Source organism: Canis lupus, chromosome 30, assembly GCF_011100685.1.
Source record: "Canis lupus familiaris isolate Mischka breed German Shepherd chromosome 30, alternate assembly UU_Cfam_GSD_1.0, whole genome shotgun sequence".
NCBI classification, from domain to species: domain Eukaryota; kingdom Metazoa; phylum Chordata; class Mammalia; order Carnivora; family Canidae; genus Canis; species Canis lupus.
The window spans coordinates 3225488-3242443 of NC_049251.1; the positions used below are offsets into that span (position 1 = coordinate 3225488).

The 16956-nt window shown below is 34.7% G+C and overlaps 1 protein-coding gene across 4 annotated transcripts in view; it reads right to left on the reverse strand.

Moving 5' to 3' along the window:
• Positions 1-3178: 3178 nt before the first annotated feature.
• The window catches only part of DPH6 (diphthamine biosynthesis 6), a 195285-nt gene continuing 181507 nt past the window's right edge, over positions 3179-16956 (reverse strand). For all 4 annotated transcript variants that reach the window (XR_005381426.1, XR_005381427.1, XR_005381428.1 and 1 more), the window contains 3 exons: positions 14250-14378; positions 12422-12529; positions 3179-4444 (listed from right to left, as the gene is read on the reverse strand). The gene's annotated coding sequence lies outside the window, so the exon portion shown is untranslated. The remainder of the gene's footprint in view (positions 4445-12421; positions 12530-14249; positions 14379-16956) is intronic.

The window sequence follows — 16956 nt, forward strand, 5'->3', positions numbered from 1 at the left end:
ACAGGAGGGAGGTGGTGGAGGAAAATCCAGGGTTCCTCCATATTTGAGTAACTCTTCTTTGTCCCACAATTTATAGCACTCAGAAAGATACAGAGTTCCCTTCTCTTATGGCAGGGATAACATGGTGAATGAAGCCCTATCCCTTACAGGAGTTAGAAAGTATATTATGTAGAAGGGAAAAAATAAAGCTATTGCTTGGGTTTTCCTGATGTTATGGTGGGATACTCAAGAAATGTTGGTTCCATTCCCTTTCCTGACTTCCACCTTTAATATTTGAATTTTATAATACTTTCTATAGCTATATGATGTTATTTGTATGTATTCAGATTGAAATAATACAGTTTATTAAATATATTTTAGAATACTTTTGTGAGAGTTAGTGGTAATAATATATACTAGCCTTTATGAGTCACATTCATTATTTCATTTCATCCAGACAACAGCTCCAAGACAATGATTACTGCTACTACCTTGTTAAAAAATAAGGAAACTGAGGGTCAGAGATGTTAAAGGAATTATCCCAATTATATCTACATAATAGGTGATAGAATACATTCTTTTTTTTTTTTTTTTTTTTTTTTTTAATTTTATTTATTTATGATAGTCACATAGAGAGAGAGAGAGAGGCAGAGACACAGGCAGAGGGAGAAGCAGGCTCCATGCACCGGGAGCCCGACGTGGGATTCGATCCCGGGTCTCCAGGATCGCGCCCTGGGCCAAAGGCAGGCGCCAAACCGCTGCGCCACCCAGGGATCCCCGATAGAATACATTCTTGAAGCCAGGTCTCTTGAGTTAAAGTCCAGTGCTTTTTTCATTATAAGTAAATTGTGAGGCTATACCTTTACAATGAGAAATACTCTCTTGACATAGTAAAATATTCTGTTTTGTAAAGAAAAATTATTCAAATTAGTGAGCTCTCAATTTAAAAACAGGTAAATGACTACTTATTTTTCATTTGGATATTCTCCTTCTTGGAGGAATGGGGATATAGCTGTCTTTTTTTTTTTAAAAGGAGGACAGTTATTTTCTTCCTTGAATCGCATGAGAAAGTAGGATTGTGAAAGTTAATTTTTTTTTTCATTTATAACCTATGGCCCTAGCAATAGGTAAGCCATGGTTATAATCCAGAAGATAATATTGTAGCAAAATCGTATACTACTACTATATTTGAGAGAAAGATCTTTTTAATTACCATTACTTGGCAAAGTAGTACTAATACCCAGAAAATAATGTAGTTTTCTTTTCTTGTTTTTTAAACAAAACATTTTATTTATTTAGAAACATTTTTTTTCATTTTATTTATTTTTAGAGAGAGAGAGAGAGAGAGAGAAGGCATATGAGAACGAGGGGAGGGGCATAGGGAAAGGGAGAGAAGCTGATTCCTCCCTGAGTGCAAAGCCCAACATGGGACCCGAACTCAGGACCCTAAATCATGACCTGAACAGACATCAAGAGTTGGAGGCTTAATTAACTAGCCATCCAGGTGCCCTGACAATTCAGTTTTCAGACTGTTCATAGTCTTACTATAAATACCTTAAATATTTTGGCTGATCAGTTGTTGTGGTTAACATGATTAATTGACTTATTTATTTGATGCTTAACTGATGGAATGTGTTTTGCACTGGAGGAATATTACAGGCTGGCTGAAATGTCTCACATCTCACATGAGGAAATAGAGAATTAAGAGACACTAAGTGATTTGTTCAAGATCACATATGAATTATCTTGTAGATTCCAGACTAGAACTCATTACTTCTGATTCCAAGTCCAAGGTCCTCTTCCAATAAATTACCTTATCTGACTGTATCAGACATTCAGTCAAAACCTTGGGTACATATAATCGAAGATTTTAGCACATCCTCTGATGGAACATTCTTCAACAGGTAAAACATTTAAGAACTGATAGGCCCAGTATTACAAACATGATTGCAAAGAGAAGTCCTAGGCTGACAGAAAGAGAAAATAATAAATGGTACCTTTTTCATTTCTAAACTCTCTAATACCAAGAAAACACCTTAAAGCCCTTGCTTTGGGTAGAAAATATTTGAAATGCCAAATCCAGTTATCAATTCATCTCTATGTGTGTCAGGAAGGATTACTATAGTTAAGTATATTCTAAGCCTGTTTATACCCAGTATTACTCCTAAAGTTCCAATAAGAGTGCCTATTTTTATTTTTATTTTTGAAGTGACACTAACTTGAAAAGAAAAAAGTGAGTAAGTTTAAGCCATTCGTCAAAGTTCATCATCATGAAGCTATTCTGATGGTATAAAAAAAAGAAGCAAGCTGCAGCTCAATTAGATGGTGTCACTCTCACATTCTCTGAATACAAATAGCAAATGATGACGTACTTAGAGTTTGATAATAAAATTTGAAATTCTGCTTATTTATACAGTTACTATGTCCTAGAATTGAAAATAGAAACAACTAGTTACAGAGGAACACTTTTAATCTTCCTGTTTCCACATCTTCATATAAGAGTAAATAGGGAGGTTTGTACGGTATGGTGCATGCAACAAGGAATTTTTCCATGGCCAACCTTTGCAGTCAGTAATGCTACAGAGATATGCTCAAGGCTTTTACTGAGTACTTAATAATACTTGTTAAATAAATAAACTTGGCTACCTCTGAGTCAAGCTGTATGCTGTTGATTCTAGTATATGTGGTTGGTGCTTCATTTTAAATATTTTTAATGGGTATGCAGTGATGCTTCTCTAGGGTATGTAATAATGATCAGTGACATTCCTTATACTCACAAAGTATTCAATATAATTGAATAGAAAAGGAATGACCACAGTCTTAAGAATGTAGAACCATTTTTCATGACTTTAGACTATAACACACTCAGCAACGACAAAATTAACATTTTCCAAACCACCATTGTTTCCAGTTCCTGATTATTCCCATGATTCAAAACACATTGGCTCTTAAGTTTTAGATTACTCCTTTTTACATTCAAACGCCACACCAGAAGCTGTATAATTGGCTTGAGATCTAACATCTCTCTATTTGCCACAGAACCACCAGTGTTAGAGTTTGAGGAATTTTGATGCAGACACGGAGAAAATTATAGATTCTTGGATATTGTGCTTAGATGCATTTAAAAAACCACTAAAGATCTCACATGAACAGGATTCTATACATATTTCTAAGAAAGATTCAGTATATTTTATTTTTCAAGAATACACATATAAAAATAACATTAAGATAAAAATAGAAAATTAGCATGATGGAAAAGAAACACATTTGTCAGATCTCAAGGGTCAACCTGGTAAATCAAGTTTCATAATTTTTTTAATGGTTATTCTGTTATTCTTGTGTTAGGTAATGGTATTATTGGAACAGTGAGCCCTTAACATCTGTGCACTTTGGATCACCTTAAGCCAGCTGGTTCCTCTCAAAAGTGCTCATCTTTTGTTCTTACTATGTCCTGACCTGGGCCTCTAGCCTTAAGACAGCTATGTGCTTTCTGCAGCCAGGATATCCTCTTCAAGACTGTCAGGCAATTTCAAATGATTGATGTGCTAGTCTGGTGCTCTGGTATTTTTCCCCTAGTAAGTCTCAAGTAAATCTACAGCTCATTCTGTAAGAATGCTAATTAGATCTCCTCTTACTTAACTTCATGCACATTTTTTCATTTTCTTGTATTTTTAGAGGTGAGCTTAAAGTTTATAATACAGTGTGTTTCTAAAATATTTTTTTATAATATTGCATATAAATAAAACACACTTCCCACCAAGGGAAGCAATTCAAACAGTGAACTCAGTTGACTCTCTTCCTTCCAGAAAGAGAGTCATGCATCCATTATGCCAACCGAAAGCATAATTCCTAGGACCACTCTAAAAATTAGTAATCATTTACCCACTTGCCTTTTATTCCCCTTTTCCTACTATTCCTTACTACACTAATTCTTATCTGAATGCTGCTCCACTCCTTCCCTCATGATCAGAGGCAACCAGTATAGGAGGTCCTGGATTCACATCTCTGAGAACCATTTTCAGAGGATCACCGATGGAAATTCACACCTCACATAGGACTGCCCCTAACTGAGACAAAGTCTTTTATCAGTCAAAGCCCATGCAAGGCAGAATGCAGATGGAAGATCAGAAAAACATATCAATTTAAAATTTACTTGTTTGCAAGACAGTATTCTTATTCTTAGAAAAAAATATACACTGAAGGGTGTAAAAGGTCATGCGACTAACTTTTAAAGGCTCAAAACAACACGTGTGCACACACCTACACACATATATAAATACATAATAAATATGTTTTGTATGCACACACATACACCTATGCAAATAGAGGGAGAAAGAGCAAGTGAGCATACTCATCTGATAAAGGAAATAGGGCAAAATGTCAACAACAGGTAAATCTGGGTAGAAGATACAGGAATATTCCATGATTATTCTTATTCCCGTCAGTTTCTGTAAGTTTGAAGTAACTGCAAAATAAAGCCACAAAGAAACAAAAAAAAATTGTGCTTTAGAATGCTAATAGCTTCTATCATACAAGATATGGTCCGCTATTGTGAGGGGGTAGGGGAAGCCTGACAAACGCTTAGTTTAAAGTCTTAATTTAAGTGCCTGGTCATCAGAGAGAGAAAGAAAATACTTGGACAATCCATAATTGGAAGGGCAACTCCCATAAAGATGAGAATATATACAGACGCCTAGAGATTTCTTTATTTTTTATATACCACAAACATTTAGGAGTTGAATATTTGTATTTTATGAAGACATAAAAAAATGACTTTGTGTATTAATGTCTTTGATATTTGTACTTCTATACACTAAATATAATAAATGCAACTTGAATGCAACAATAAGAGGATCCACACTATGGACAGAGTTAATATGTGCTTATCTGAAACTTAGCAGATAAAGAGATACTGCCAAAATAAACAAGCCAAAAGTGAGAACGGACATTCGAAGTTACATTATTGTGTTACTGGAACATCTGGTACTAACACTGTCAAGTTTACATATGTTCTCAAATACTTATTTATGTAACAATCAAATGCTAAGCATTCCAGCTGCACTTGTAAGCTTTTTATGAACTGAAGTCATATGCACAAGCTCAGCTAAATATACTTGACAGAGGGAGGAGCGTGAGGAAACTATTAACTCTCCAAACTGAAGTTTGACTGCAGTATGGCCTCTGGCAGGGTTATGGATCAGTGTTTGGTAGGAGAGCTGAGTTGCTTGGCTCACGTGAGATTCACTTCATTATAGTAGGCAGAATCACAAATATCTAGTCAATGGTCAAAATCATGATTTGACAGCTGACTTTTTAGATTTAATTTACTCAGGAAAGAAAATTGTATATAGATTTTTAAAAATAGAGCAGAGGACATGTTGATGTAAAGCCATAAAGAAAAAGGAGTACTGGATTCTAAGCTAGGAAAATATTTCCCTCAACGCATTCTAGAGTCAGACACAGAGTCTCACTCTAGCAATGCATAAATTAGAAAAGACAGCATAAAAAGAGGAGGCACTTTTGCATGATGATTATCTAATATTACTCCTAATGAAAATTAGTTGTGTGAAACTTGCCTCCTTAGAGACAGAATAAACGGTAACTACCTTAAACCCCTTTGAAAGAGTAAAAAGGCAAGAACAAGGGAAACAAGTACTTCTATCCCTTGTTTTCCTCTTCTACAAATAAAAGGAAGATAGACCTGACTTTTCCCAAAGCTTGCCTAATCTCTGCTTTGATCCAATTTCTAGAGTATGCAATACTGCAGAAACTTATCAAGTTCTTTATTTTATGATCAGAAGATCTTAATCAAAGTGATTTCTGTCAGGCTGAGGTTAAAAGCATATATTTTTCTTGGGGAGGGGAAATTAAGAATCACCTCCACCCTCGATATACTGTCAGAATTCTGAAAGTTTCCTTTAGAATTAACCAGAAGTTTCAAAGTGATTCCTTGATCTGGGGGTATGAAGATCTGTAGTCTATGTGATCCTCTTACATGTACTTTACATATGCCAGAACTTGCAATCACAGATATTAGGCCAGGAAAAATACTATTCACCCCTTTACCCCATGTAGCCTAGAAACCCTATATATATGTAGGTCCTCAAACTCAGGCTCCATCTCAGATCAATTAAATCCAAGTGAAACTCAGGCATCGGCCCCACTTGATTGTTCAGTCAGGGTTGAGAATGAAGATGGGCTTAGAATGAGGATAGGTATTCTTTAGGAATCATAGGATTAGTTTTATAAAAAGGGCATTATTTTTTGCAAAATAACTTGGAAGCAGAGCATTTCCTATGCTCTGTCTTTTAATTAGGCCTGGAAATATGGGAATTATAAACACAACAGCTCAGACTCTTCAAACTCCACCTCTTCTCCACCTCTTCTCAGATCTTGGGATAAGGGCTGATAAGGGACTGCCTGAGGATAGTAGTCTAGCCTTCCAAGCCCTACGGCTTTCCTCATTTTAGCTGAAGAAGGGCTGGACAAGGACAGTGGATTTTTTTTTTTTCATTTTTTGACAAGTTATGAAAAAAGTACCAAATTTTGCCTAAAAAACTACATTGTGCAGTCATGAAAGTGAAGGAGAGAGTGGGATTTAAGTGGGATCTTAAATTATGAGCAGGAGAGAACATACTAACCTTTAAAAAAATGCCTTTCAGAGCTATTTGCAACAATGAGGCACATATACAAATACAAATTTCTGACCAAGAAAGAGTAACCTGGAATTTAGCTTTAAGAAGAGTGACTATAAATCCTGCTCTGCCTGGACACTTCCAGTTTACACCTGTTGTGTCTGTGTATTACTGACAGCATCTCCTTTGACTTAAAGTGCCCTGTTTGGATTGTAAATTATGCTATGGGGGGTTACAGTTTATATTGAGCAGAGAACTCAGTTTAAAGTAGAGACAAGATAAATGAATTATACATTGCTAATGCACAATAAGTATTAGGTACTGTAAGATTATTGCCATTATTATTAATTCAAAAACAACAGGTTTTAAAGGCAATCTACCCATATAAAAAGAAAACAAAAAATGCACACTACCAGATTTCAACCACATCTCTATAACTGAAGACTGGTTTTCTCTATATTCCCACAAGTGGTAATGTAGTGTCATCTTTGAAAATAGATGATGGTTTTCTTACTCCTTTTTTTTATTAAAAAATATGATTCAAGGTAATTAAAAAAAGGATTTTTATCTTCAAAATGCCAGAGGGATTTGTATAATGTGAAGATATTTTTAATCATTACCAAGTAGATGGACTTCTGATTATTATCTAAGCTTAGCAATTTATGTTCAATGTTTGGGACAAGAAAGCAAAAAATTTTAATTAAAAATAAAAAAGACAGGAATGGCATTTAGATCTGCTTTAAGTACTATCTAAAATGTTCTCTTGTTTTGACTTACTCCAGAAGGAAAACTTGAAACAATGAGTAAATGAGTATAAGTTACAAAGAGGCATATTTTAGCTCAACATAAGGATTTTTAAAATAGAGTTGTCCAACAGAATGGATTGTTTCAGGAAATGATGAGCTCCTTTGCTGAAGATATCCAAACTGAGACCGGATGAGCATATGCCAAGGATGCTGCAGGAAGCATTTCTGCACTGTGTGGGAGGTTAGCCAACAGAAGATGATGTCGTAGGTTCCTTCCAGTGCTAAATTCTATAATCTTATGTCTATTCCAAACATGAATAACTACCTTAATGATACAAACTCTGAGACCAAGTTAAGAAAATGAAAAAGAAGAAAAACAAACAAACAAACTTTACTTGGGTTCCAGGGAAAACAGACTATGTGAAGAAGCTTTTCTTTTTAAATGCTGAATAAGGGAAGTTGCTATAATCTAAAAGTATATACTTTATGATACATGTAATTATTTTATAAAATTTAAGGCAAACAATAAATCATGCATTTCCAAAAGATAAATGAACTGAAGAATAAAGAGCCACTGAAGGGGGATCCCTGGGTGGCGCAGTGGTTTGGTGCCTGCCTTTGGCCCAGGGCGCGATCCTGGAGACCCGGGATCGAATCCCACGTCGGGCTCCCGGTGCATGGAGCCTGATTCTCCCTCTGCCTGTGTCTCTGCCTCTCTCTCTCTATCTGTGTGTGACTATCATAAATAAATAAAAATTTATAAAAAAAAAAAAAAAAAAAGAGCCACTGAAGGACTAAGCAAGGTTTTCCACAGTCACACAGTTCCATGGAGAAAAAAAAAATAGAATTTGGAAACTTCTAAAGGGTAATCTTAGAAGGATCCCCCTAATTAAAAACCCCAGGATCTCCAGGTGCCTAGGTGGCTTAGTCAGTTAGGTATCCAACTCTTGATTTTGGCTCAGGTCATAATCTCAGGGTCCTAAAGTTGGACCCACCCCACCTCAGCATGGAGTCGGCTCACCCCTCTCCTTTCCCCTCTATCCCGCCCCTGCACACAGGCATGTGTGCTCTCACTCTCTCAGATAAAATAAATAAATAAAATCTTAAAAAAAGAAAACAACCCAGGATCTCAATTAAAAACCTAGGTATCCACAATAGCAAAGCAGAGACAAAGGGAGATAGATTGAGCAATCACCAAATCTGCGGTTGACTCCTAGCACTAGAATAAAGTAATCTGCCAACACTCTAATGTCCAATGAAATTCACAGGGAAAGGTGACATTATCCAAATTTACTACAGTTTAGCAAACATAATATTTGGCATTAATAACACACACACAAACACATACAACACAAAACAAGACAGGAAAAAAAAACATCAGATCAATAGATGAACCATTTATTGGAATTATCAGATTGGAAAAAAAAAAGAGCTACGATGAATAGGTTTGAAAAAACAAATGACATGAAGAATTTATAGATTCTAGACTGGTAGAATTTGTTTAAAAAATCATATAGAAATTTGAAGACTAATAAAATATAATAACTGGAAGTAAGAACAAGATTGGTGGGTTAGATAGAATATTGGAAGCTGAAGAGAGGATAAGTGATCTGGAAGAAATACCAGAAAGTATTTGGGTTGAAACTTGGGTAAAAAAATGTATGGAAATACTAAAGTTTGTAGCTACCATATGATAATGGTACAAAAAGTATATTTAATTTGTGTCCCAGACTGGGGGGAGGGAGAAAATAATAGGACAGGAAACAACTGAATAAAATAAGGACAAAGAATTTCCAAAATAAAATACATCAAGGCAAAGGAAGACATATCATGTAAAATGCTAAAAACTATAGAAAAAAGAAAAAATAAATTTTGAGAATAACCAAACAGAAAAAATATACCTTACTTTCAAAGGTACAGAAATAAGAATGGTAGTCAACTTGTAAATGCAAATAATAAAAGACAGGTAATGGAGTGACGTTTTCAGGTTGCTGAAAGACAACTGTCATCCTAGATTTTATACCCACCAAATATACTCTCCCAAAGTGAAGGTAAAATAAAGACATTAGCAGACAGATAAAATAGCAAGTGAAATTATCACCAACATATCCTCACTAAAATGCATATAAAGGTTAGATCTGCTGGCAAATGTTAAATGATTCCAAATGGAGGTATAGATGTTCAACAGAAATAGTAAAACTGGGTCAATATAAATGAATACTGAATGTACAAAACAGTAATTATGATGGATTCTGGGGAATAAAATAAATGCAGCAATACAATGTTTGATAACAGTAACACAGAGGATGGTGACACATGAATGTAAAATATTCTAAGGTCCTAGGTAGGTCAAGAAGTCTTAAATGTATGGAATTATATTAGGTTGCAATAAGTTAAGGCTAGAGAGTGTATTCTTTAGGATATGTACTCAGCATCATAAAAGAATGTGTAATTAATAAACCAATAAGGGTGGGGGTGTAAAATAAGGAAAGAAGTCTGTTTAACCTTAAATAATGTATAGAACGAAAAAGAGGAACATGAAACTAATGAAAAGAGCAGAAAACAGATAATTATAAACACAGATACATGACTAATTACATTAAAAGAGGTTACTCTAGTTGTAAGCAAATATTTTCAAACTAGATAAAAAAATACAATCAGATGCTATTTATAATTGATATTCTTTAAATATAAGGTTAAAGATTGGGAATAAAAGGATGGAAAAACATATACCAATGTAACTCTAACCTGAAAAACTGGTGCACCTTTCTACTTTAAAAATGGTTATATGATAAAAGGTAATCTATCAGAGAGATAAAACAATTATAAATTTGCTTTCACATATTTTCAAATATCTAAAGCAAAAATTGACCAAATGTAAGAAGGCAAATCCATACAACCACCTCCCTCAATTATTGGTGAAGAAAGGAAAGGAAAAAAATCAAAGATGTAGAAGATCTAAAGAATATTTTTAATAAACCTCTCTTAATTTGGCATATATACAACACTGCACCCAACAATAATAGAAGTCACATTCTTTATAAATGCAAATGAACCATAACCAAAATGGATTATGTGGGCCATAAAATAAGTCTCAACAAATTGCAAGACACTAAATCATCTAGAATACATTCTTTGATCACTACTTAATTAAGCTAGAAATCAATAAGCAAAAATTAACAAACATCTTTGTTTCATATCCTAAACTAAGACTGCAACAAATAAGAACCATTGGAAGTTTTCCACTGCAGAAACTGATCCAGGAATCATTTTTAAACATTTAAAATTGTGCTGTAAAATAAATTTACATTTATTTTCAGTTAATTACCAAAAAATCCATGTAGTATATCTTTTGATTAACTTTTTGTAGATGAGATAATATAAAATTGCTTTTTTTGTTTATGCCTATAAATCAGGTTCCCCCTTTTAAAGATGTCACTCTCCATACCTGGGATCACTAATACGATAAATATTATAGTTGAGTTAAAAACTTTGTTATTGGGACACCTGGGTGGCTCAGTGGTTGAGCATCTGCCTTTGGATCAGGGCATGATCCTGGGATTCCAGGATCAAGCCCACACTGGGCTCCCCATGGGAAGCCTGCTTCTCTCTCTGCCTGTGTCTCTGCCTCTCTCTCTCTCTCTCTCTCTGTGTGTCTCTTGTGAAAAAATAAAATCTTTTAAAAAAATAAAAAATTTTGTTATTAAAAAAGAGCCAACCCATCAACTTACTTCACATATTTAGTCAATTGCCACAAAAATAAGAAAACCTTAAGCATGTCTACTAATCATAACAGCCTGACCATATGATCCAATGCTAGTAGGTGCCCAATGAGAAATACTCTGAACATATAGGATTTCATTAGGATGAGAGAGAGACCATCACTAATCTTTGTGTCCCTCTGATGGGCAAGGTGATCTATTGAGAAAAGTATTCCTTCTGGCACCATAGTTTCTACACATACTCAGAAAAGTAGACCACATTTGTGGAGTTCATTGCCTCTTTTGTGTTTGTGTCGATTATTCTTGAATTTTGGTTCTTGGTTATCTCTTCGTATTTACATGTAAAGATCTTGATTATGGAATATTGTTACCTGGAGTGTATTTTAAGTGACGATGTTCTCCTGGCTCTGACAGCAAAGATGATTACATGGTGCTGACCAACTGCTGGGTTGGCTTGTGTATATAGCATGCCTTTTGGGTGGACACATTTTCTTATTTTGGGGAGGGCCCATGAATCAGAGGAGACCCTATTTCATTAAAATCTCCTTTGGGACTCTCCCATATCATATTTATAATTCCAAGTTTGTGGCTTTGTCCTGTACGAGTGGAGTCAGATACTTTGAAAGCAGGGTGCTGGAGATTAACTGGCCAACCAGACATAGCCTATTCCTCTCAGTTCCTTATAGCCTTTACTCTTGGGTTTATTTATTGGCTCCTTTTGTTTTGGAAGATCTTTTCCATTTCTATGGAGATGTAGGTTCAACTTTGTTGGGATATGCCATCAGTCTTATCCTACTTATTTAATATTTCCCAGAAATCTGCACTTCTGATAGCACCCTTCCCTGCTTTTTGTAGTTGCTATGGATTTATTATTTTTTTACATTTCTTCTGTCAGTTCAGTAGAATTCTTGTAGGGAGGAAAGACAAAGCTGTCAAAATGTTCAGTCAGCTCTCTTGAACCAGTATATAAATTTCTATGTCAACTCAGTTGAATTATATGAGCAATTAAACAAATGTAATCTGATAACGCTTCCTAGTTTACTAAAATGAGAGCCATCTGTCTTAACTCCAATGCTCCACTAATGTTTTAGTAAATTCATTCAGACTCTGCTTTTCCAATCCTGCTTCAGCATAAGTGTACTATCCCATTCCCCAACTTTTCCCCTCTTTTGTATCTGCAATATTTCTCTTGTGGGTTCTTTTTTTCTCCTACAACAGATGATAAATATTCCCTATCCCCAAAATATCTCCTCAGTTTTACCTCCCTCCCATTCTTTACAGCCCTCTCATTAATTCCTAAGCCCTATAGCAATGAACGTTGATAATGCCAAACACTCACTCTTGAGGAAGTCTTCCTTGGAGCTCCATGATCCTACTTCTTCAGGCTTGTCTTAAGATAGTGGGATAGTGGCGATTCTCTCAATGGGGAGTGGAAAGAGCCCTAATGCTAAAGATAGAGAAGAATCAGGAAAATTTGTCAGAAATGGGGAAAGGATGAAAAAACAATGCTGAAGCCTTCATAAGTCAAAGCCTATGTTCTTTCTTTTCTTAGTCTTCATCTGCAGCAATGAACACTACTGAACCCTCTCTCTCTGAGGGTACCTTCCCTAGAATTCTATGGTACTACTTGAACTTGGTCTTCTCCTACCTTTTTGACAATTCCTTCCTAGTATGAAGGGAGTCATGTAATTGGGGAGGTTTCTTTCTTTCTTTTTTTTAATTGGGGAGGTTTCTACAATATAGAGTGTAATCTGTAAAAGTGCCAAAGATTTAAAAAAATTCCTTGAAATTCATTAGAACTTGGAAGGAAAAGATGGAAAACAGGACAAACAGGAAAACAGACTGGAAATAATATAAAGTAAAAGGTGGACCTAGCCGGTCAGTTGGGGAAGTAACTAGAAATAATCCTGGGTTTCAGAGCTGCTGAGGTCTGTGTGAGAAGTTGTAATCTTAGTGTTGCCTACAGAATGGAATGGTTGACAGGTGTCAGGTACTTGAGCCCCTAATCAAAAAGCACTGGATGAGCACTTCTTATCTCATCTGCCTAATGGTTATAGAGCTTCTCATTTCCTGGGTCACTGTCCACTGGTTCTGAGGGCAAATGGTAGCCTGCTCATGGCTGAATATTGCTCACTGTGCCACCTAAAATGGGCCGAGAGCAAAGCAGATGTTCCTGAAGAAAGTACCAATTTCCCTTGCTAACGCTACAATACTCTGATCATTCCTTTATCTCATGCCTACTAAGTATTAAAACACCTTCTCAGTGGTAAATAATTTTCTGCTTATTAACTTGTGATGGGCCTTGGGTTGTTTTGTAAAACTATATTATCTAATTCTTAAAGAGTTAGATTTCTAAACCTGTTAAAAATCTTTCTTTCAAAAAATGTATCTTCCTAGTAGAATGTTCTGCATAAAAATTAAATGAATATCAATTTCTAGATAACTTTCTATAACATCAACTTTTCTGTCAAACTATTTTAAGCATTTTATATTATACAATCAAAATTCTTTCATTTTTTTCCTTTTTTTAAATATTAAGCATTTCAAAATAATTGGAAACGATAATTAAATATTAGTAAATTCCTTGGTTAGTCTTAAGTAGTTACATCTGAACCATTTATTTTAAGGATAAGGAGAATAGGATAAATTAGACTATTTGAAAATGAACATAGATTGAAGGTATAGAGATGAGATGAGAGAGAAAGAGAGAGGGTGTACTAGCTCCATAAAGATTTCTTCTTGAACCTCACTGCTAATATCACTCTTGTGTATTAATTTTCCTCTGCTTATACTCCAGAATCCCTTTACTTCTCAAGTCTTACCATGAATACATGTCTGTGTTGTGCAGATTATTGACAATGGTTGTTAAAGAATAGTAGGAGTAGCTGTGTAAGATAGGGATATAAAAGAATCGTGCGATTACAATCCATGTTAGGAAATATGAAAGGCACGTAAATATTAAAGACACTTTTCACATAGTTGAAAAACAACACAACTACTCTACCAATGGGAGAGAACATAATAAAAAGCAGGGTTCAGAGCCAGAGTTTTCTATATAGCACTGCATGAACCTAGAGTGAGAATTTAAATGAAATCACCAGGAAAGTGCCTGGTATCAGGCTTTCAAGCAACTTTCTATTCACATGACAGTAATAGTTACCACCTACCTTGCAGGCAGGCAGAGCTTGAATGTAGTCACATAAGCTGAGTTAACACCTGAGAAATTTTTCATGCTTTTCAGATAGATGGGTCAAAATGATTATCTTTCAATTCTATTCCCCTAGATTTAATAGTAGCTGCAGAGAAAAGATATATTCATGAGTTTAGGAAAATTATAATTAAATATTCTTGCTAAGAAAATTACTAGTGATATTTTGAGTTGACTTCATACAAAATATATTCTAAATATATTGTATATATTTCTAATAATGGATTAGTGTGATTGTAGCATTTGGTGATGATATAATGTAGGGGTTGGCAAATTTTTTCTGTAAGGACTAGAGAGTAAGTATTTTAAGCTTTGCGGGACAAGAGGCAAAAATTAAGACATTTATAGAAAACATAAAAAATTATAGAAAATCTAACAAAATGTAGGCAACAAATTGCTTTATTAACAACATTCAAAATACAATAATAATAACTGGAACATTAAAAAATATATGTCTACAAATGAGAAGAATGGAATTCTTTTTTTTTTCTTTTAGGACATTTACTTAACAAGGGTTAAGTAACTCTTCTTGATATCAAAATGGTTGCAAAAGGTTGTTTTTTTAAAAAGATTATTTATTTGAGATACAGATATATATATATAGATAGAGAGAGTGGGCGTGCACATATGCACAAGTGCATTGCGGAGCAGAGGGAGAGGGAGAGAGAATCACAAGCAGGTTCCATGCCCATTGCAGAGTCCGATGCAGGGTTCTATCTCGTGACCCATGAGATCATGAACTGAGCCAAAACCAAGAGCTGGACACTTAACTGACTGAGCCACCCAGGTGCCCTACAAAGGGTCTTTTGTAAAAGTCATTCTCAGCTTGTGGGTGGTATCAAAATGGCAGTCAGCTGGCTTCAGTCTAAGAGCTTTAATTTATTGAGTTTGGTATTATTGATCTTTAAAGCTATCATGATTTGGCTTTTTTATAAAAATTAAAGTGTGACTTTAAACTTTAGATTTTAGAAAATCAATTGACTCTAATTTGCCAAATTTTTCCTTATAAACTTTATATTAATAAGATTAGATAAATGAATTAGCATTTTTAAATGTTACATTATGAAAAAATACTGGTTTTTTATTTTAGCATACTTTTTACAAAAAGATTTTATTTATTTATTTGAGAGAGAGAGCAAGAGAGAGAGAGAGAGAGCATGTAAGTGGGGGAAGGGATAGAGGGAGAGGGAGAATCTTAAGTAGATGGGGCTCAATCTCACCACCCTAGATTATGACCTGAGCCAAAATCAAGTAGAATGCTTAATGCATTTAGCCATGCACCCCTATTTTAGCATACTTCCAATGAGTAATCTCAATGATTTTAATACCTCATACCTTAGCAAACAATAGCCAGAATAAGGAAAGAAATCATTACCATATTTCAATTAAAACAAGTAGAGAGAAAAAAAAAAAGTTGAGCTTATTTTTGACCTCTGAAATTGCTTGTAATGCTCTCTACCCTAGATCTGAGATTTGAACACTTTGCAGTTAAATCCACCTTAGATGGTAGATTATAAATACTAGAAAATTAAGATAAATACCATTTTCTTAAAGATTGTCAATTGTTTACATTTATTGTTATCCCTTACCATCTCCAAAGCTATAGACAATAATGAGACAAATCATCATGGAAACAATAAACCAAAAGGATTTAATGTGATAAAGAAGCAAGAAACCAGAACCAGATCTGATGAGACTGGACATTACTAATAAAACAGAAAAGGGAAGTAATATTCTTGGGATGAACTTAATCCTGGGATGGCATTTGACTTTATGGAACTCAGTTGTTAAGGAACTTGAGGGACAGTATCTCTCCTTCAGGGTGAGATACTGAAAATTAGATACAAAGAATGCCAAGAAGATACCTGAAGATACCATAATTATCAATAAAGCAGATAAGAGGAATAGGATTTAATATATACTATATGCTGAATAAAAGAAAATAGAAAATGAGATAATAACTTACAAAGAGTTCTGTTTGAGGATACTAAGCTGTTTCTAAATCAATATTAGTTCATTCTTACACATTAAAAAATAAGTAAAAATAACAATTTATTTCTTATGCTAGAAAACAGCCATTCTTTCTGGTCAGACCCATTTCTTTGGGGGGCCATTATATTCTCTTATTCTTTTTTTTAATTTTTTAAAATTTTTTATTTTTTTATTTTTTTATTTATGATAGTCACAGAGAGAGAGAGAGAGAGAGGCAGAGACACAGGCAGAGGGAGAAGCAGACTCCATGCACCGGGAGCCCGACGTGGGATTCGATCCCGGGTCTCCAGGATTGCGCCCCAGGCCAAAGGCAGGCATCAAACTGCTGTGCCACCCAGGGATACCCATTCTCTTATTCAACATTCATTTGTGATAGTCTTTGTTAAAGAACTAAGAAAATGAATTTAAACTATCCTAAAATTTTATACTTTGACATTCAAGTTAATGCTTAAAAATAAACCAAAAATAAAAGTTAAAGGAGAAAACTCTAAGCAAGAATTTAATATTTGGCCAAAAATTTTAAAAATCCCATTTACAGAAGCTTCTTATTGCAAGAATTATGAAATATTTGACTACTGGAAAGATTTTTGACTTTCATGCTTTATATCTTTCAAAGACTGCCTACTATTTTTCCAAGTTCAAGTAGGATTCTGCCCAAGAGTAGAGATTTGGCC